Genomic DNA, 23,421 nt, shown 5'->3' with positions numbered 1-23,421 from the left:
CCCTCACCCCCCCGCGAAATCCGATACCCCCCCTCCCTCACCCCCCCTCGGAGCTCACGGGCCTGAACCCGCCTATACTAACTACTAGAAACCTTCTTAATTATGACGATTTTTTTTAAAGAAAGCGTTATATACAATGAATGTTGCAATTATTAAATAAACGTGATATTCTTTTAAATATTACATCGTAGCAACCTTTTTCTATTCTCGTCCTTTTAAATCTTTACTCTAAGGTTCTATAAAGAAGATATCCTTTTCCAAGTCAATCTTCTCGGCCACGTTTAACGCGTCATGGTATACAATTGCGCGACTACGCGAGTGCTTTTTACTATAAAAGATTTGATTAAAATTTAGAGAAGATGTATCTCTAAGCTTTAATATCAATATGATTATTTATCATGTATTAAAATGTTCGCCGGAAGTTCGCTCTTACTTCCCGGGGAAACGAATTCTGATAAGCACGACGTAACACTGATAAAGCTGACATTTGGCCGATTCTCCTTTCTGTTGTCTATCGCTGCTCTTTTCCGTGTTCACCATAAATTGAAACGGCCAATATTTATATCTTTGGATGTAATTTTGATATTTAACACGAATCGTTCGGTCTTTATATTCAAGAGATTCCAGTGAATATGTTATATACTTGACAAAATGCTTCCTCATTGCCTCGCTTCCCACATCGCGCAACATGCTGCGATTCATAAAGTTCCACTCGATCCTAGCACACTCGTCCTGGCAAACTTTCTTCTGCAATTTACACATTAAGTACTCCGTTCGGTCAAATTGCGAAACGCCGCGCTCATTTGAGATAGCCCACCTGTATATGTCGAATTCTGCATCAAGCGTATTTCTCACACGTGCATAATCGTGGCCGAGTTTCCATTTAGAAATTCGGGCGCGACTTGATAATTTTGATAGTGCTCTTATAATCTATGTTGGTGAAGATCGAGCGTGGAAATCTCGTTTTTTCCGCATTCCGATGAGGATCTCGCTCGATACTATACTCGCAAAAAGAGGCATATTCCTCTTTCATTTGTAACGCCCGTTGTATATCCGGCCGTTACCCCCTCTTACCTAGGCATTGGGGAAAATGCCAGTTTTGCAGGGATAAACATATAACCAAATTGTAACTTTTTAATGATAATTTTTAGGGTGGCTATAGTTATGTGAAAGCTTAAGTATTATTTTGCAAAAATCCCGAAGCGATTATGACGTTGGATTATTCATATTTCTATACTACAGCATTTCTTAACTATGGCATCTTCCTTCAACTTACCTTATATATAATTCTCTTTAACTTATTCAATATTCAATTCCTACATTATGTATTTACACTTATTGTTAGAAAAAATTTTTTGGATTCTGGAGTATATGATATAATTTTCACTAAAGAATTCCTGACGTAAAACATTATCGAGATAAGAAGAAATTGAAAAACTCTAGCAACTATACGTCATTTCTAATATTTTACAAGATATCTATATCTGATATTACTTTCTGAATTATTCTCAGCCTAGTTCATAATCTAATTGAACAATATCTCTGGAAACAAAAAGTATCAAAAAAATGCATTATTCATTGTTTATTCTTTTAAAGATTCCAAGATCCCTAAATACATATATAAATTTACTTGCCTCTTATTAAGGATGTATGTGTGACATCTCAAAGCATTACCAAAAATCTAAAAATTTCATAGATTGTTCTATTATTATGTCTAAGTATCTATGTAAAATTTCAGCAAAATTCTCTTACTGGTTTAAAATTTATTGTAATTAAAGATGTATTGGAGGTGCTTCAAATATATTCAGAAAGTGCTGTAAATTGTTTCTAAATTAAATTAAAAATACTTTGTAACATTTTGAAGTTACTTAAGAGTTATGTATGGAGCTCACGTGTATATAGTTGCTGCGTGTACATATTAGTCGCTAAGTTGATTGTTTGATGTTCACGTTACCTATTACAATAGTTGATAAGTTGCGTCTCGTATCATTAGTTAAACATTGTTGAATCGTTGCCGTCGGCAACTTAAAATTCGCGTTTAGTGACTTGCGCGGAACGTTGGCGGATCGCGATCGTTAGCATGGCAATATTTCGCGCGACTCACCCGACTCGTGCTGCCCGCCCGCGGGTGGCCCGCCCAATTATTGGATCTTGGTACTCGCTCGCGCTGCAATTCGCAGGTGCGTGAGCCGAGGAGTACCGGAGCAGACATTCGCTGTTCGAACGTGAACTCGTCAACACACACATTTTTTGGAGCACGAGGAGTCGACTCCCTTTAAGCTCGTGCCTTGCTTGCGTGTTTCTCTACTGTATCGCTCGCCTGCCTATCTCGGGCCTTGCCTGCTTTCCTTGCACTGCTTGCTTGTCTATCGTGCCTTGCCTGCTTGCTTGCCTGTTCGCCTTCTCGCTTACAACGGAGGACTTGCCAGAAGGAAGGACGAAGGAGAGAGAGATAGAGAGAGAGACGAGAGAACACCATCCGAGAGGGCAACGGGCAACGAACGGTGAGTCGCTTGGTTTCGCATTCACGGAGAAAATTGTTACGGTTGTTACAACAATGTTCTCTATGATTAAAAGAGAAATGTATGTGAATTCAAGTTAAATTGATATTACATTGAATGTAGCTGTTAAGATATGCCCATTTATACAGTTGTCATAACTGTAGTTCTTACGATACGTAACATTCGGTTATAATACCCTCGTATATGGTTGCCTCAACCAAAGGATTATTGCTATCCTTCTTATGTGGTCTGCAGCACAACTATTATGGTTGAGAGATCCATAAGATATAGCTGCACGGTACAGCACTGAATCACTGCATGATTGAGAGTTTAGTTCCATTGCGCGCGCAAAAGAATTTCTGCATAGAATAAAATGGATTTGATAAGGATGTTTTAACTTTAAGGCCTATCTACATAAGACGCAGAACGCGAGTCGCAAGCACACACACAGTCTACATGTCAATCTAACCTCTTTGTGTATAGAGGTTAGATTGACATGTAGACTGTGCGTGTGTCTTGCGACTCGCGTTCTGCGTCTTATGTAGATAGGCCTTTATAAATATACTTTTTTCATAAATATATTTACGAACACAAAATTTCGTAATGAGCCGACACTGGTTTCTGACATTCACCCGACATTATAAGAAATATATCATATATCCAATTCAAAATTTTATTACTCTTTTTAAACTGAATTTGTTTCTTAAGATAATTTTTGAAAAATTATATATTTGCGCTGGTTGACATATGTAGACTATATATAACACTAACATTAAATTAAGAAGTGGTCTACCACGTAAGGCAGTTGGCTCACGATCCAGAGGTCCCGAGTTCGAATCCCACCAAGGTAAGTGTGTTTTTATATGTGTTTTTTAAATACGAGAAAATATTTATAATCATAGACTGCATCTTAAGAAACAAATTTAGTTAAAAAATAGTAATAAAATTTCGAAATAAATAATTTTTTTGTATCGAATAATCGGCACGTGCGCGTGCACCCGGCGTGATATCTCTCGTCCTTCGTCGCACTTGGCACGTCGCGACGAAGATATCCGCGTAATTGTCGTTTTGCTTGCGTGCGCGCCATCATCTCGAGCCCCCTTGCTAATCGCTGCATAATCGTTGCAGCACTTATCAATTCGGAATAAGCGGCGCGTGCACGCTTCGCCCCGCGTGATCTCTCTCGTTCGTTCGTCGCATCGGCACGTCGAGACAGAGACATCCGCTGATAATCGTAGATTTGTTGGCTCGCGCGCCATTATTCTAAAATTCTGCATAATCGTTGCAGACTTCGTCGTGAAAATTAACATTGCTAAAGGCGATCGAATATTCGAGTACATTCCATCGTCATCGATTGTTTGTTCGAACTCGAGTCGTCCGTCCCCCCTTCGGTTTTGGCGAGCGGCGCGGTGCTTTCGCCCATTGTTTCGACCAAAACGGTCTCCGCCTTGGTCTCCGCATTCCGAAGCGAGACATACTTCGTACGTTGTTATTGCTGGCTGCCATCGCCTTCGTTAGCTATCTCTGTAAATATCATACTCCGACTTTCATCGGGCTTCAAGATGAATAAGGGCTGTAAGTCGCGGCGCGAACTGTGCGTTCGGCGTATGCGAGAAATACATCAATATTCGATGCTCGCGGTAGACAACGTGGCTATGAGACCAACTTTTCTCGTTCATTATCCGACGGTTGCCCAATTAGTTCAGGATTTGGAGGAGGCTCACCTCTAAGTAATACAAGATGCTACTGATGAAGAATTCGCCATTGAAGACGCAATACGTGACGAGTTTGACCAAATGCATTTTGTCGTGATAGGGCGGTATGAAAGCTTCGGTCCCGCGCGGGGGACCGACGCATTCTCGCGGGGTTAGGGATTCTTTAATGAAGGATAAGACACCGAGGGTGCAGGATGCGGATTGGTCGTCCGCCATTAATGGGATACTTCCGCTTTGAGTATATTAAGAGTATATAAAGATAGTGTACAGCTAATGTATAGTATATGTCACTAATGGCCGCAGGGGAAAGTGATCAAAACAGGCCGTATTGTCCTCTAAAAAGAGGCAGGAAGAAATGTAAGAAATATTATAACTGATAAAGTGAGGAAAAAATAAAAGTGTAAGTATTGTACTTAATAAATCCATTTTTATTACAATTGAATGTGATTTTATATTATCATTTAACACTGAAATGAGAATACATAACCTCAACTATAAATCATCAAATTAGCTAATATTGATAAATATAAATTATTTAGAAAATGCGATATTGCAAAGCAGTTAATTGTGGCAATTCAAGTAAAAAAGGCTTCAAAATGTGCCATTTCTCTACCTCTCCGAACCAAAGAGCAAAATGGATAAAAAATGTGGGGCGTGATAACAGATTTCCTAAAAAGTATTCAACATTATGTGAAGTAAGTATTCAAGTTTTTTGTGTTTTGAGTTTACTTATATTTAACTTATATTTAACTTATATTTCTTATTATAGAAACTATTTTCGGATGAAATGTGGTAAAATGCACAAAAAATTGGGAAAAAAAAATTAAACCCAACAGCAGTTCCCAATCGTTTTGACCAGCTAACTCTTTCTTTATCTTCACTTACAACTATTTTAGGTAATTATTTATACTATTCGAATAATAATCATAAAAAAATTGGCAAGTAAATGATATTACTTTGATTTCATTTTAGAAGATTATATTGAAGAACAAACTTCAAGCAATCATTCTGAACACAATTAATCTTTTTCGATATTTTTGTTTGACATTTAATGCAGTTAAAGAAGTATTTTTTATACCTGCATGTTTCATTTATTATTAATATTATTTATTAATAATATTCAATATTCATTAATTCATTTTTATTGTTATTTTCAGACAAAAATATCCTAAGAACGTGTAAATCAAATCATGCAGACCATTATTATTCGTCATACATGAATGTTCAACATTAAAATCAACGAGATTTCTTGTATTCATAATTTTTTGCGTTTTTTGAACACGAACAAAAATGTCTATAATTTAAATTTCGTTTAATTATAAATAATTTTAAATTGTACATATTATTTCAAATTTTCAGCAAATTGTTCATATCTGTCTTATTTGAGCGAAGCAAAGACTAATACTTCTCTCGAGAAATCACGCTTTTGACTTATTAAAGAAATAAAAATGTTTTCTTTATTTTATTCTTAAATTATTTAAAAACTACTGAACCCATTGATTACAAATCCTTTTTCTGAACCCTCAAAACATGGAGATGTATTAAGAATACAATTTTTGTTAATTAAACTACTGATCGTAATATTTTCCTTATTTTCTAAAAAGTTTTAATTTTCAGAGCTGGAAGTTAATAATATACATTTGCTCAGACTATCGCGTCAACACATTTTTAGTATAAAAATGATTTTAAAAATTGTTCTGTCTTTTTTTTATTTATTGAATTTACAAATTTGCTAAATTTATATAAAAACTTAAAAAAAAAATTATTTATTGCATTATTTACTGCATTTATTTACTTTTTGTGATAAATTAAATTTATCAGTATTTATTGTGTTATTATTTACTCAATTTCTTAATTTACTGAATTTATTTTATTTAATTAAGTTTTATTTATTTACTTCAATTTAATTGAATTAATTCTTCAATTAGAATTAAATTTATGTAGACATATTTTCGATACAGTTATTTTGTTTTATTCAAAAATGACGCGTAATATGCCTGCCGTCACTTCCGCTCCCATTAATGGCGGCTTCCCGATAAAAACAGTACGTGGATCCACGTTATTGCTACGTGGATTTGACGTGAATGTGACGTGACTGTTTTTATCGGGTTTGTCTCATCCCTCATTAAAGGATCCCTATCGCGGGGTGCGCCGCACGCGCCCCACTCCGCGATCAAATTACCGAAGATCGCTCTTCGTCAATTTGCGGGTGATCTCGCGTTATGGCCGTCCTTCATCGCTTTATTCGACACAGCGATTCACGAGAATCCTAGCGTCTCCGCCATCGAAAAGTTTCAATACATGTTGGCCTCGTTATCGGGCGAGGCTCTTGGCGTCGTTAAGAATCTGCCTTTGACCGCGGAAAATTACGTGATCGCGTATGATATGCGCTTCGAGAGCGCTATCAGAACAAACGTAAATTAGCTACGCAGTACTGGCGGTTGTTCGCACACGCCAAGCCCTTGGTTGCGGATTCCGCCGAGTCCCTCCGCGTGTTATTGGACGTATTCACGCGGGCCCTGCGAATGATGGGCTATCCCGTGGATGAGTGGGACTTTATGCTGCTTAATTACCTGTTGGAGAAGCTTACTCCTACGCTACGGGAGAAGTTCGAAGTTACCCACATGTCGGTGGAATCACCCCGGTATGATCAGTTGACGAAATTTCTATCGGGGTACTGTACGGTTCTCGCGTCGGTATCGGACTTTTCGGCACGGTCGAACACTTCAAAATCTCAATCGTCAAAGAAGGCCGCGTCGACTACTTCACTCGTGGCCCAGAGTGACTCGTGTATTAAATGCAAAGGGCAGCATCAATTAGCAAAATGCACCGGGTACCGGGTTCTTGCAGCTCTTAGCCCAGGAGCGGCACAACTTCACTCGCGAGCAGGGACTTTGCTTTAATTGTCTCCGCGCAGGACATAACCTAAAGACTTGCCCTAGCCTTTGGACCTGCCGGTCATGTCAGGCGAAGCACCACTCTCTCCTGCATTTCGAGCAGGCTAGCGTCCCGTCTCTTGCGACCGCTCCGGCGGTCACTCCGGTCGTTGACACCGCGGCACCGGATAATACAGGCGGAAACTAATCGATCATTCCATAATCGCGCGCCCTTCGCCACGCGTGATGTCTTGTTGGAGATACGAAGTGGCTCCACTCGAACTAACTGTCGCGACATTACCGACGCCTATCTATTCTATTTTCTGATACTCATAGTTCAGTTCAGTTCTCTTTCTGGCGTCGCACGGTTGACCACGTGTAACCATAATCGTTGTAATTCTATACTGAATAAAACCGCGTTATATAGAAACAAACTCTAATTATCACCCGCCAACATGTCTCTCGCCTATTCGTCGCATGGGCCTGTTCGAGGCGAAGATATTTGTGTAATTGTATACGTAGTTCGTTTGGACGAGGTCGAGTCTTACATACTTACCCCGTCATCGTGCACCGTCGAGTCACCACACACTCACGGTGCTTTTGGACACCGCCGTCTTGGCGCATCACCACTCGGGTGACGCCGAACGGTAGAACCTCATTACCGCCGTCTTGGCGTAGCACCATCGTTCTCCCGCTATCACGGAGGGCTTCGGGTGTCGCCAAACGGCCGGACCTCATTTGGAGGTCATAGACTCCCGCCGTCTTGGCGTCTCACTATTGTTCCTCCCGCTATCACGGAGGGCTTAGGGTGTCGCCAAACGGCCGGACCTCATTCGGAGGTCACAACTCGTCACGCGTGATGTCTCTCGTCCGTTCGTCGCATGGGCACGTTCGCGGCGAAGATATTCGCGTAATCGTAGTTCGTTTGAACGAGGGCGAGTCCCTACACTCTCGCCCCGTTATCGTGCACCGTCGAGTCATCACACACTCACGGTGTCCGTGGACACCGCCGTCTTGGCGTGTCACCACTCGGGTAACGCCGACCGATAGGACCTCATTACCGCCGTCTTGGCGTGTCACCATTCGGGTGTCGCCAAACGGCCGGACCTCACTCGGAGGTCATAACCGTCGAGTCACCACACACTCACGGTATCTTTGGATATCTCCGTCTTGGCGTATCACCATGGTTCCTCCCGCTATCACGGAGAGCTTCGGGTGTCGCCAAACGGCCGGACCTCATTCGGAGGTCATAAACTACCGCCGCCTTGGCGTAGCACTATCGTTCCTCCCGCTATCACGGAGGGCTTCGGGTGTCGCCAAACGGCCAGACCTCATTCGGAGGTAAACGAGTGTCGCTCACACGCGCGCCGCTCGATTCGCTTGACAAAACCCCTTATCGCGATTATTCGGGTCGCTTCGTTGTCTCGTATCCATTTGTATCAGATCCTCCTATTTTCGTGGATTCTCGGTCGATAGCCGTTAATAGATTGCGCGCACTCGAGCGCCGATTCAAGTCAAACATGGAATTTCGTGGAATTGCGTATTAGTTATAATGCATTCACGCAGGATCATCTCGATGACGGTCATATGGAGATGGCGGACGAGCCCCTCCCTCGGACGGTCGCGTCTTTACCGCACCGATGGAAGACCTTCGCTCGCAATCGCGTTGCGCGGATATCGTCGCGCTCGATCCACCTGACTCCATATACTCATCGTTAGATAGATTTTCGTCGTTAGATAAGATTTGTAGAATAATAGCGTACCTCCTAAGATTTACAAGTCGATCCAGGGCCAAACCGGTGCCCGCGATCTTGGCCGTGGATCAACTCGAAGCGCATTCGGCGTTATTAATCATAACAAAACTCGTACAATTGGAATCCTTTTGCGAAGAGATTGATTGAATTAGAAACGGGAAGGGACTACACAAGCCTCTTCTCAAACTCGCTCCCTTTTGGGACCCAACGGGTATTCTCAAGGTGGGCGGCAGGCTCATCCACTCGGGATTGACCTTTGAGGCCAACCACCCTGTGCTGCTACCGAATAGACACCGACTCATCGAGCTTGTTATAGAACAGGTACACCGTACAGTTACACCCAGATAAACGCACGCTTCAGTATGTGCTCGCCCAGCAGTTTCCGAGCGAATCCTCGCGCTCTTCATCCCCCCCCCCCCATGGCAGACCTTCCGGTCGAAGGGGTCAGTGCCGTCAAGCAATTTTCGATTAGCGGTGCAGATTTCGCGGGACCGTTCTCGATAGTTCCTCGTCGGGCTTGTGGAGTTTCTTCCTTCAAGCACGAGGATATTAAGGTTTAAAGTTCAAAGTATAAACCCTAATATCGTCTAAATGGTTATATTTATGAAAAAAATATAAGAGACCTTTTTTGTAGATTGTTAAATTTTCTACAAAAATATGTATTGATTATTTCATAATTTTTGATAGTCGATATGATAGAAAATTCATAAGAAGCAAAAACAAGTTTTATAAAATTTATCAAACTTTAACTTTGAATATCTTTTGAACGGTTAAATTTATGAAAAAATAAAAAGAGATCTTTTTTTGTAGAGCGGTAAATTTACTACAGAAAATCTATGTGGCACAATACTGTATTACTGTTTGTTAGATAGTTATAAAATTTTTTCTATCTTACTAAATGAAAAATAAAAAATCGCGATGAGCGACCTGATAATATTAATATTAAGGGCTAAAATTTTAACAGGTATCTTATTTTACCTTCCTGCAAGTATATATGCTATTCGTGAAATGAAAAAAAAAGTTGCTCCAAAATGACACACCCTAATATAGGAAACTCAAATTTGAAGTCTTCTAATCAATTTTACTGGTGTTATGATATAATTCATTGATATTTTTAACAGAAAACAGTCAATATGATTATATCTGTAGTTTTTAATTCACATTTCGTAAACTTGTGAGCAACGACGAAACTTTTTAGACTAATTTACGTGTGAATAATTTGACAACGGTTTATTCGAAATACGCGATAAAAACAATGTCTTCTTCATGAATCGAATAACCGATGGTAATATAATTCTGCAATATCTACGCATATTTCTATCTTAAGTGGAATTAATTATTTTTTCGATTAATTTTTTGATTCTCCAAGGAAATTACTGCACGCTGGACAGTAATGCCTATGGGCTCGATAAGAATCCATGTAGTAAAGACACGGTGCACAACACCAGCATCTGCGAAAGAACGTCAGATTTTTCCGGTAAAATTTTTTTACTCTGTATTTCGAAATCTTACCTGCGTGAACAGAGGAGTACCGCAAGCAGATGTGTTTTCGTGTTCGCTTCCGGTACTACGCGCGTACTTATATCAGCATGGCAATGTGGACAGGTCATATTTTGACTTTCCTTATCAAAAGCCATCACCGTTACAACCGTATGTACCGTATCTGTGACTACATTAAAGTAGTATTAATCTTGGATGATTAGGTACGCAAAAATATTGTCTGTATGCGTTATTGTATGTATGCATTTTTATAATATTATTAAGATAAATGTACCAATGCCTGGACAGTCAGTGGACACGTACCTATGTCTGGACACCTTTATCATTTTAGTTCTTAAATAAATATAAATTAAAATCAAAGATGAAAATATTTTTCTTGTATTTTGAAACTTTAGTTATAGCATCCAAACGTTAATAGACTTATTTAAGGACTAAAATGATAAAGATGTCCAGACATAATAGGCACGTGTCCACTGACTGTCCAAGCATTGGTACATTTACCTTATTACTTAAGATTTTTTTTTCATAAATTTACACTTACGTGGTGGTAGCAGCATTGTCGGTGCAGCTGGCTGCGGATTAGGGGATGGTGATGTGTAACTTGGTCCTTGCTCCACATCTTCCATTACAATTGTCTACTTTTTTGTTATTACCCAATTGCAAAGAAATGTAAGATAAATTATAATTTAATTGATGTAACGTTTAATCACATGTTTGCACTCTCTATTCGTCCTTTGTATGTAAAATCTAGTATTATCTACGCTTATATTACGTAAGTCGCAATTTTCACAAAAACGCAATTGCTACTATATGTTAATTTTACAACCTTTCACAACCTTTTACAACCTTACAGCAAAGTACATGCTACCTGCAACTAAATATTACTTGTTCTACAATAATTGTAAGTATTTGATAAAGGAGAGGGTGCAAAAGTCGTCATGTTTTGCCCTCAATGTAAAACATGCTTTCCTACCTTATTTGTGGTTGAAAGAAGAAGAAAATAATATTCTTTACATCACACGTGCGTGGAAAGTGGCACATTACGCGCGTGACACGCGCGTAATGGGCCACTTTCCACGCACTTGTAATATAAAATAGGGTGTGTAACACGTGTGTTAAGTTGAAAATTGGACGTGCGGAGTGGACGCACGAGCCGGAGGCGAGCCTTGTTGCACTTGTTACACAAATAACTATTATATAACACGTGCGTGGAAAGTGGCCCATTATTGCGCGCCCGTCATCTGTGCGACGGATTCCACACACGAGTCGAAACAGTGCGGTAATGTTACATTTTGTAATATAATGTAACATTATAATGTAATTTTAATAAGGTTTTACCAAAGAAGTTTATATAAGTTGTCTATAAAATAATTATTATTTGAGAAAGAATTGTCGATTTATGTAGGTGTGTCTTTTTTATTTAGAATAAAGCAAAGTTTAATACTTACAAGGCCTTTTCATTATAATTTATTATTTGACTATAATAATTTTTATTTTTAAATAAGGTAGGTCTTATTTGTCCCTGTACCTTATTAGCATTTTAAGATATTACTTTTAAGACGGTTTTGAAACAAGATCTGCTTATAAATTGAGATATTAACTCGTGACGTCACGTTTTCAATATGGCCGCCACAATAATAAGGACACTGTTCTAATCTCCTAACCTGACTGTGTTGTTTAGGGAGTTCAGCTCGAACTGTCATATCATATATGTTAATCGGAGACGGTGAATCGGCCCATATTTACAGTGAGGAAATAATAATCAATATCGAGTCGAAATCGATTTATTCTAAATCGAAAAGTCATCGAAAGTTGTACCATAAATCAATCGAAATCGATGAATATTTCAATTATTTTTTTATATACGTGTTTGACGTCCATTAGACGTTAATTCGATGGGTTATTTCTCGCTGGGTATTGTGGCGGCCATATTGGAGACGTGACGTCACGAGTTAATATCCCAATATCGGCTATAATCTTCACCGATCCACCATATGTAAGCGAATGGAGAGAGAGTCTTATCACCATTTATAGAAAATGCAATATAATACTTCTCCGGATAATTAATCATAAACTTCGTAATTTTTCTTCGAAAGTTTTTAATTCAATATCAGTGGAACAAATAAAAAAATAAAAAATGGTATTGATTGCTGCTCTTAACTCTAACTAGTACACTTTCAAAATTTAACAATATTGATTTATGAAATAATTATTTTTATAGTTATTCTTTGGCAAACCCTGCTCGGGTGGAGAGGCCACACGGCTGGAGCAACGGATAACTGTATTATACTTCACGATCGATTCGCGCTGCTCGCGACGGGAGCGAAGTATATGGAACTCACTATTGTAACTCGCGACCAGCGATGACTCGGCTACGTTCTTACGAGACAGAAATTGATTGGCTGATTCCCGAGCGAACTACGCGAACCGAACTTGAAAAGCTTTACTATTGAGAACGGAATACGGAGTGCGAATTCAGGGCTGTGAGACCCCAATATATACTGGAGTTCGGTGACCCCGCGCGAGAGCGGATGAGTCCCCACAATTTATCGAAATATTGTATTAATTATGAAAATAAAAGCTTTGCATTAGTGAACATTGCAGGACTTCTCCTCCAACTCCCTTACATTCTTCTTATGCGCTAGCCATTAACAAAATGTATTCTTTTATTAAACAATAAAAACTCTACAATTTAAAATTCGGTTTTTATGACTGTCTTATGAATAGTAGCTTGTCCGGTTTCGAATGTTCACGTGAACATGCTCCTCTCGCAGGAAGCGACTATCTAAGGTTATATTCGCGGGATTACGTTGTGCCTTTATTCGCGTGTTTAACATGCGTCTTTTGTATAAGCAATCGTTGTAACAATTTACACTTAGTGCGTCCCGGCTTTGTGCAAGGGTTTCGCCCGTTACACCAACGCCCGTCCGTCACGCTGCAACCACGTGAACGTGCGCCGAACGATGCGCGGCGAGCCCGCACGCTATCCTAACGAATTCAAATTCGGAAACCGAAATTTAATAATTAACGAACCCGATGCGTTTCCCTGGCGAAAGAACTTCTTTTTTGGTTCTCTCCGCAGGGATCGCACTCAGGATTTTATATTTAACAAATGTTTATCAAAAAGGACTCCATAAAAATATGTACATACATAGATATATACATATGTTTACACGTTCATACAACTACGGTACATTTACGCTTACTTAGTATTTCCTGCAAAGAAGAATTGAGTTATAACACTATTGCAATCAATTTAAATATAATTTATGTAATTAGTCGTATCTGACTGAGTGCCGAATTGAAGGCACGGTGCTTACGCGGGGACTCTGATTGGCGGAGCCGTGTATGTACGAGGCGCGCTATTTCAAAGCGTGATTCCCGTGTTGCGCGCTTCGCGGATTGGCTCGAGTGCGTTCCGTTGTCGATGTTTTTAGGGGTACTTGTGCAGTGCAAAACCATGAATGTGGTTTCGCACGTAACACCCCCCTTCTTAAGTTAGGAGCAGCGACGTAGAAGATGCGACCGCGAGGTCACGAGTGCAGCGGTCGTCTAGGGATGAGGCATTGGTCCAGCCGTGTCTCCAGCTTCCTCAATGCGCAATGGACGGTATTTAATTCGGCAGCCGTATCCAATACCTCGCGATGCTTAGGGGTGGAGTGCCACGGCATTCGTGAATCCGGGTTGATAATCCGGTTTGTTACCAACTCAACGCTATCGTTGATTGTCACCGACGAGCACGGTGCTTCGCTCGACTCGCAGCGGGATTTGTTTTTGAAATGTGCATTTGGTCTCCACTTCATGGATATTATGATTGCGAGACCTCCGATTATTAGGACAGCTGCAACTTCGACGATGAGTTTAGAGGTGTTACGTTGAGTGGTGTCGCCGGTGAACGGCCCCATTTCGTCGTCAATTGATTCATACGTTGAGATGGATGGCAACGGCGTCTCTCCAGTCATCTGACTTCTCCAAGGCAATGTTTTTGGGTTGAGGGTCTTTGGGAGAACGGCCATCAGTTCCATTTATGGGGTAAAAGAATACCACCAATTAATTCATACATGGCGGCATTGTCCGTGCTGCAACTAATCTCCGTCCCCGTTAGGGAGATTATTCTTGTTCTGGGCATCAGGTAGGCAGGTGCGTCGTTGACAATGACCGTATTTCAAGATAGCAGTTCCCGGTTGGTCTCCTTCGTACGGGGATGATGGCACATGGCATATCTGCGCGGCTTCCCCACAAATGTGTGCAGAGTATCCAGGTTTGCCCATAATGGAGTAGGCGAACATGTGTGGATCTAAATGGGCGTGTAGCACAGCAGCCCGCATTTCGGCCTCTTTTTTAAGGCACTTTGTCAATAAAATATCAGTGTAAAAAGCTTTAGCGTTAGAACTCAAATCGTTTATAAAAGTATAATAACGTGACGGCATAATACTAATATATGAACGCAACTTATTTGTTAAGTTTTTCGGTTTTGAACATTTTGATATATTGCTGCAGAGCTCTTTGATTACGAAACGCGGATGTTCCGTCTAAAAAACAGTAGAGTTGCATACTTCGTGTGGTGTACGGACGAGAAGAATTAACTTGGTCGCATTATAACGAAAGGTGTAAGCGGTCGGTTCATTAACTGAGCTCATTTTTAAAGCAACCCCGGTACAACACTTTAAACGGCGCTACGTCACATCCGTTGTAGAAGAAAGGGGGACCAAAAATTATTGTATCCTTCCTCGTCTACACACTGCAATTCACTATAACTATAATACATTTAGTACCCGTAGGTAGCGTAATCTTATCAACTATTAATTCTACTACTGGAACTGAGTAACGCTTAGAATGAATTAGACAAGTTTCATTGGAATGAAAAAGATTTAATGGCGTACGAGGAAAGAATAATGAATCTACAGAAAGAAGAAGCCATTCTTGAATATAGGCTTGATCTTGCTAAAGACGAAGGTAGAGACGAAGGCATCAAAATCGGTCAAAAGCGCGGCATCCAAATCGGCGAAGAAAAGGGCAGAGCGGAAGGCGAAAAACAGGCTAAAATTGCTGTGGCTAAAAACTCACTTAAACCCAGTGTCTCCATTGATGTTATCTCTGAAATTACTGGCCTTTCCCCAGATGAAATAAAAAAGCTAAGAAATTAAACGATTATATTACCTTATCCTTAAATCTCTAGCTTGAGTTATATGACCTTGAACAGAAGTATCATTTAAATAGGGCTATAATGAGAAAGACCATTATACGAGCATTAATAGATGTTACGGAAAATTTATATCTAATTTTTGTATCTATTATTGTAACACACATATATTCCAACTATTCACTGTGCTCCGATCACAGCCGGACTTAATACACAGTTATCATTAAAATGTTAAAAAACCCTTCCATCCCCCCACAATTAAATCGACACGATTTAATTATTAAAAAACTGTAAAGAATTTAAATCATTTAAATAACTTTTAGGCTCCAAGCTTATTTGTTGTTGTTTTACGTCACCCACACAGCACAAAACTTAACAAATACCTTTCAGAGACCTTTGTAAAGAGTTACAAAAAAGATCTCACAAATGTCTCATATGTGAGATCAAATGTCTCATATGTCTTAGATACGTGAAAATGTCCGCTATTTTGTCACAAAGAACTTTATGAAAGGTTGCACAGACATCTCCTAGAGATTTTGCTACCATCTCTGAGTTGTTTTGCAAAACATTTTGAGTACATTGCAGAGATATCTGGCAATTATTACATACGCTCATATAGTAGGATAATTAAAATTGTTAGGTAAGAAAGGACAAACCATGTTAAATCACAAAATAAATTGTATTTGATCGCATAAACATTTTGTTCTTGCATTTACTTAATTACAATCTCATTTATTCCATATTTGAGGCTATCTCTTTAAAGTTCTCCCATTTCTCTGAAGAGATCCTATATAAAGTTATATTAATTTTTAATTTTATTAGATTTTACTTTATGTATATTTTTGTTCGATATTTAGTCCCGAATTGAAAGGTCGCTGACCAAGTTAACAAAAAATAATTTTTTGTATGTACTTTATTATTTTGTATTTAACCTTTGTTGTGCACACGGGGTCGAATAGACCCCAGCGTTTTTTCAAACGCGTTTTTCTAATACGTACAATACGTACAAATATTAAAAATTAAATTTTTTATGCATTTTTTAGTAAAAAAAGTACATTTTTCGGTTTCTTTAGTTAACATATTATTTATAATTCTTTTATGTTGCAAGATATTAATGAAACCTATTAGACCTAATTTGGAAGCTTTGAACAATAGCCAGCAATTTTGTTTGAGTCAAAATAACGAATTGTACGTCTGTAATAAACAATTAAGTGACTGGGGTCTAATAGACCCCCTGTGCACAATACGTAATTTTGAAGAGGTGTGCACAACAAAGGTTAAATGGAGTTGCAAGATTATTTTTTAAAAGACATATAGAAAAATTTTTAAAAATATAGAAAAATAAATCAATTAAATATTTAATATTATTCCTTTCTTCACCGTTTTATTTTGTAATGCAAGTATATAAATTTATAATTGCAAAAGACAAGAACAAAATATTTTCAAAAAGGGTTTTATTATAAGACAATAAGTATAAACCATTAAGTATATAATTTTAAATATGTAAATGAATAGAATATTACAAAAAAAAAACAGTTTCTTAATGTATAAAAATATTAAATATAATTATCATTGCACATAAAATATCACTTTATGATAAGTAAAAAAATAAAACACATTACGAATATTAAGAAATAAAAAATATTAAGGAATATGAACGTTAAGAATAAAACAATATTTTTTTAAAACACAGAGGACGAAAACGTTCTTAAAAGTCTGTTACTTAAAAGTCATGTATCAAAATGATAATTTTAAATTAGCTTTTATCGGATGATGTACTTTTTTCCTTGTCACCAATGTTTAGTAAAGAATTCCTTTTCGGATTTTTTAGTCCTACATCATGAATACCTATCGGCAGTACTTCTGTTGTGATTGTACGTAGGCACAACAAAGTAATAAAAGCTCTTGATTAGGAATAGTATTATGCCTTTATTCACTAATAGTATAAAATGTAATCTTAAGGGGATCCTGCAGTGATAGGCGAACTTCCTCGATGTTGATAATGTCAACCTTTCTAATTTTGTTTTCCCTATATCTGTCTTTGTCTAACGAAATGACATCTGTCCTTTTTTCGATTGCTCACCATCTCTTGCAAGATCCGGCAACTACTGTTGCTGCTCTTCTTGTCATTCTGCATCCGTATTTGCATTACTAAAATAATTTTTCGATGGATCTTTTTTTGTACGCATTGAATCTTACTTCTACTGGCACGATATTATTCCTACATGTTTTCCCAAGGGCAGATGATAAACATTATGTATGTATAATGTAAACATTATGTATATAAACATTATGTATGCATATAATAAACATACATAACATGTGTACATTATGTACATTATGTACATAAACACATTGTGTACATTATGTACACATTGTGTACATTATGTATATAAACATTATGTATGTATAATAACTGCAGAATTTTTGTTTTAAGCAAATATTGTCGTCAGGTGACAGCTGTGTATGTGCCCAAATAAGTAATATTTTTAATTTTTTGATGTTTTTGATATAAAATCGCGTTTGTTACCCTAGATTTTTGTGCGTACTTTAATTCTGTAAAAGATTTTTGCAATTCTATAAAGCCAATTAAAAGATCCATCAAAAAACGATAATGTCGGTAAATCATACGGCTGCAGGATCCCCTTAACGATCGAGAATGGGTGCGTTCAGCCGATACTCCGCTAGCCTAGCAATCGTAAGCAGTCGCTCGTTTTCGCTCGTTTCCTCTCCTTTGACCCAATGGATTAAAAGGAGAGGAAACGAGCGACTGCTCACGATTGCTAGGCTAGCGGAGTATCGGCTGAACGCAGCCAATGGTTCCGACTTGCTTCGTGTGTCTCGTGGTTCTAACAATAGACTATCGTTCACGCTCTCGGCCGGTAGTCCCGGATGCCATCCTATCGATGTCTCGATTTATCGATGTTCGCACGCATTGCTTTTCACTATCGATCGCGCGCGAAACTAAACTCGACTCCACATAACAACTTCCATTGTACATATTATTTCAGCTGTATGTAGAAACCTTTCATGAACATCACGTAATAGTTATTTGTGTAACAAGTGAGGTAAGATGAAAATTCCCGGGTGTGGAGTTTTCATCTTTACACACGGCTTACACTCCCTATTTTATGTTGCAAGTGCCTGGAAAGTGGTCTATCACGCACGCGTAGCGTGCGTAATGGGGCACTTTCCATGCACGTGTTGCATAAACGTTTTAAATGTTATGTTTCTACGTTATGTTTTTTAGATGTATTAATAACGTTTTAGTGTTATTTAGAAACTTTTTGAAAACTTTGAAATATTTCTGAAACATTTCTGTTGAGTTTTGTGCTATGTGGGCATTAACTTCCAATGTACTATCTCTGCTGTATATATAATATCTGTTGCATCGAGGTGCGGTAATATGGAGAAAGCAAATAAATATTGGTTGAAGGAGGATGTAAGAAGTTGTGGATTTTGTAAGTTGAGTAGGGATAATTTGGAACATTATGTAATAAGTGAATGCACGGTGATTGGCAGACTGGTTTGTAAATTTAGATAAGAGCTATAAAGAAGACTAGATACACTTTGTAACGATGAATTAGGAATAGAAAAAGAAAGGATACTAAAAAAGCTGTAGAAAGAGAAAGAGAGGAAGCGGAAACAGGTTAGAACATAAGCGAATGCGAGCGAATGAAGTCTGTTAATAGCCGAGATTTGTAGTTTTATATAGTGTGGATGGATGAGTGTTTAAGGTCTATTTGTAAACCAAGTTCATTTTCTTGGCTTTAAGCTTGAAAATAAATATATATCTATCTAATATCTGTTGCATCGATTGATTTAGCGTTACATCTAGTCCCTTATTAAATTCAGCCATAAACTTATCAAATTTCTCTGGACTTAACTTACCAGGACATCCTGCTTCTCTACCAGGACACGCTTTCTCTACATATGAATTTAAAACCCCTAAAATCTTATTAAATTTATCACCCATATGACTTTTCTACTAATTTCTTCTTGTACTTTTATAAAGTCAATATTTAATCGATGTACTGATATTTTCCCAGATAGCCAGCCAAGTCTGTTCGAACAAATAATGCCAAATACTTGCTACAAATTTTGGTTTCAGAATGGTACTTTGCATCAAAATTTGTTTTATCAAATGTTGTCGACAAACTGCTAGCAAATACGTAGCAAAACATGCGTGCACAATTGACGCCAAATTGATACCAAAAATATCGAGCAAAGCTTAGTAGTACCTGATAACAAATTGCCATCAAATTGCCGCTAAAATTAGTTGACAAAACCTAACGCCAAATTAATGCCAAATATTGAGCAAATTTTGGTGACAAAGCTTGAGAACAAATTGACGCCAAATACCGAGCAAAGCTTAGCAACTACCTGATAACAAATTGGCACCAAATTGCTGTTAAAGTTTGTTGACTAAACCTAACACCAAATTGATGCCAAATATTGAGCAAATTTTGGTAACAAAACTTAAGAACAAATTGACGCGCTCGAATTCCTTCGCGTTTTGCAAACGCCCGATCGTTTCATTCAGATGGCGCGACGCATGAGTCGCCACTTTCAAAGCGCCCCCACCTCCTTCCTCGCTCTTGTTCAGATGGCCGCTCTTGCTGCGTTTCTTCAGACGAGAAGAGTACGTTTTCTTTTTTTCGTAACTGATTGAGCTAAGCGGCACGTATTTTGAAGACCAACCGAGCGAGATTCGACTTCCCAAGGAGAGCTCACCGCCAGGAAAAGGAGAGCTGCGGCAGCTTGCGTCCGAAAGGGAGGATTGAGGCAAGGAGTCCAGTCCAGCGAGCAGGGCTCTTCCGATATTCTCATTTGGGACGCCATATTGGAAGATCGACATTGATCGTAGTAGTACAAGGGGCGCTGTAAGGTTAATTCTCGTCTTGAGATCTTGGAATTGATCTCATTCTTGTGACTCTGGTTTATATTCTAGCCCTAGAATTGATCTCGTAGACAAATGCAGAGGCCCCCCTCTCTTTTCTTTTCTTTTTTTTTTTACTTTAATTTTAATCAGTAATCCAGACTCCTTAATTCCGTCCTGTAAGATCTGGTTTTGAATTCTCGTCTTGAGATCTTGGAATTGCTCTCATACTTGTGGCTCTGATTTATATTCTAGCCCTAATGTAATTTTAATATATGCATTACAATTTTACACTGTCAAATAATAAATAATATTGTTTGATAATAATAACAATAGTATAGATAATAGTAACAATTTTATTATTTGACTTATTTTATTTTATTTTTGACAACTCGTATATACATTAATTGTGGCTAAGGTTTATACTATGTCATAGTGTAGATTTTAGCTACGTTTCTGGCAAGTCAGTCCAAAGTATGCGGCTTTATTCTTTTTTCTTTTTATCTATAGCAATTTTATTTTTTTTTATTTTTTTATTATTTATATGTATTATCTCTTATGTATCAGGTTTCTGAAGAAGACTAATTGTAAGTATATAAAGTCGAAACGTAAAACGTTAATTGTATTTAAAATTTGTTTAATTAAACGAGATTTTGTTTTTAAAGAGTGAAAACAAGATCGGCCCCATTTTTTTCGCATTTGATTTTGGTCATGAAGTAGGTACCAAACGAAAGGTCTCGTCAATCTGATTACGGATATGTCAGTCTCAGAGTGTATGACGGGGACAGGAATGCCTTCTCACTTGAAATTGCATATCGGGGCATATTCAGAGCACGTGCTCCGTCTCTAGATATTCGTTCATCATGACTGTAAGGGTATCCTCACAAGACTCTCGTATAGTAAAGCAGCGTAACGTAACGTGGATCAGCGCACGAGAAACGTATCGGTTAAGGTGTTATACGTTTTTTGTGCGTTGATCTACGTTACGTTACGCTACATTACTATACGAGTCTTGTGCGGAAGCTCTTAATTACTCGTCAAAGTTGTCCCAACATATATTTTAAGAATATTTTATAATAATATATTTTAAATAAATAAATAATTCATTAATAATATAATCTTAGGGTGTATTAATTAATAATATAATATCAGGGAAAATTACGTTTGAAAAGTAACTCGTTACCGTAATTCGTTACTCATTGAAAAAGTAACTTATCGTTACCGTATACAACTCGTTATTCTTAAAAGAAGTAACTCGTTACCGTTACTCGTTACTCATTGAAAGAAGTAACTCATCGTTACCGTAACTCGTTACCGTTATTCGTTACTCATTCTAAAAAGTAACTTATCGTTACCGTAACTCGTTATTCTCATTGCAAGAACACCGAAAGAACGGTTTTGCTGAAGATTCAAATAATTTAGCTAGATACAGATCTGAAAATAATTTGATTATATTTTGTTGCACTATCAAAATAATTATGTAGAACGTTCAAACTAATTTCTAAAATGTCAAAATTTTTTACAAAATTATTATACTCTAGCGACCTACTATAATTATTTTGATCTTGCAACAAAATTATTTTCTGTATCTAGCTAAATTTTTAGATACTTCAACAAAACCGTTCTTTCCGGGAGTAACTCGTTACCATTGCTCGTTATTCATTGAAAAAAGTAACTCATCGTTACTGTATATAACTCGTTATTCTTATTGAAAGAAGTAACTTGTTACCGTTACTCATTACTCATTGAAAGAAATAACTTATCGTTACTGTTACATTAAACAGATAGAAACAGAATAATTGGATTACATAAAAAAGGCTCATAAAAGAATCAAAGAATTTTCTGAGATATTTCAAATTTTGTTAATGATATTTTTTAAATATGAAATATTTTGTTGACTTTTTGATTGACTTTACCTCGATAATTTTATACATAGAATAATGAAAGAAATCGATTGTAGTAAAAAGAAAACAGAAAAAATTATTTTAAAAACTTTGCCAGATAGTAAAATAATTTTTGATCCAAAGAATAGTATACCGTTACCATATGTGAAAAATCTGAGTGAGTCTATAAGTCGAGATCTAAAAAAAGTCAATATTAGTACTTTATATACGGTCCCTAAAAAACTCGACTGCATAATAAAAAGAGGGAAAGACAGGATAGATGATCTTAATCAAACCGAATTAGTTTATAAAATAAACTGCAAAGATTGTAATGTTGCGTACATCGGGCAAACGAAACGGCATTTATGTACGCGTCTCAGGGAGCACCAGAATGATATAAAGAGGAACGTCAGTAATCATTCCGTGGTTAGTTGTCACAGAATGTCATATGGACATGACTTCAACTGGAATAAACCAGTAATCTTACATAAGGAGAAACAGACTAAGAAGAGGGAAATAGCAGAAATGTTTTTTATAAAAAAATTCAACGATAATATAAATTTACAAAGAGACACAGAGAAGCTCAACGCTCTCTACGAACGTATTATAGAAAAGACATAATTTCCTACTTCTTACTCTGTTCCCCCCTCTTGATCGCTTTGTGCGGTACTGTTTTGTTGTTATCCGTGTCCGCACATTAACAGTAACATCGCCGACTCGACAAGTTCTTTATGAACGATCAAATATGCCGTGTCAACGGTCTTCTATATATTTTAATTATCAACAAACAAATTATGTAAGCACTTTATTTTTATTAATTGTGAACTATATATGTACATGTCGTAATACTTTTTATCATTAGTTTTTAAATGTGGCGTAGCAGGCATTATGCCTAACTAATTAATAGTTTGTACTCTTAACGCTTGAAAAGGACCTAAACCCGAGGTCGAAACGTATAGCGTGCTATTATAAAGTTGGCCAGTTGGGTCGAATAAAATACACCTAAGCTGTATAAGATAAAACTGACAATGCATCTTCTAAGCTTGTTTTTTGTGTTTCATAAGGACGTGTTGTAACTACAATTCTTGCCTCAGTTTTGTCTTTTAAAAATTTTAATAAATTAGTAATTTTCTTTTGTTTATCAGCTGGTTGCCCAGTATCTCCTTCTTT

The 23,421-nt window shown here is 37.7% G+C and overlaps 1 long non-coding RNA gene across 1 annotated transcript; it reads left to right on the top strand.

Moving 5' to 3' along the window:
- Positions 1-55: 55 nt before the first annotated feature.
- LOC139821943 (uncharacterized) lies at positions 56-19,293 on the top strand. The gene is made up of 4 exons (XR_011734394.1): positions 56-4,911; positions 4,986-5,112; positions 5,374-11,118; positions 11,200-19,293. It is a non-coding gene; the product is annotated as an uncharacterized lncRNA (long non-coding RNA).
- The last annotated feature ends 4,128 nt before the right edge of the window (positions 19,294-23,421 follow it).

The sequence above is a fragment of the Temnothorax longispinosus genome, chromosome 11 (genome assembly GCF_030848805.1).
Source record: "Temnothorax longispinosus isolate EJ_2023e chromosome 11, Tlon_JGU_v1, whole genome shotgun sequence".
In the NCBI taxonomy this organism is placed as follows: domain Eukaryota; kingdom Metazoa; phylum Arthropoda; class Insecta; order Hymenoptera; family Formicidae; genus Temnothorax; species Temnothorax longispinosus.
This window is presented reverse-complemented; position numbering and strand designations above follow the sequence as displayed.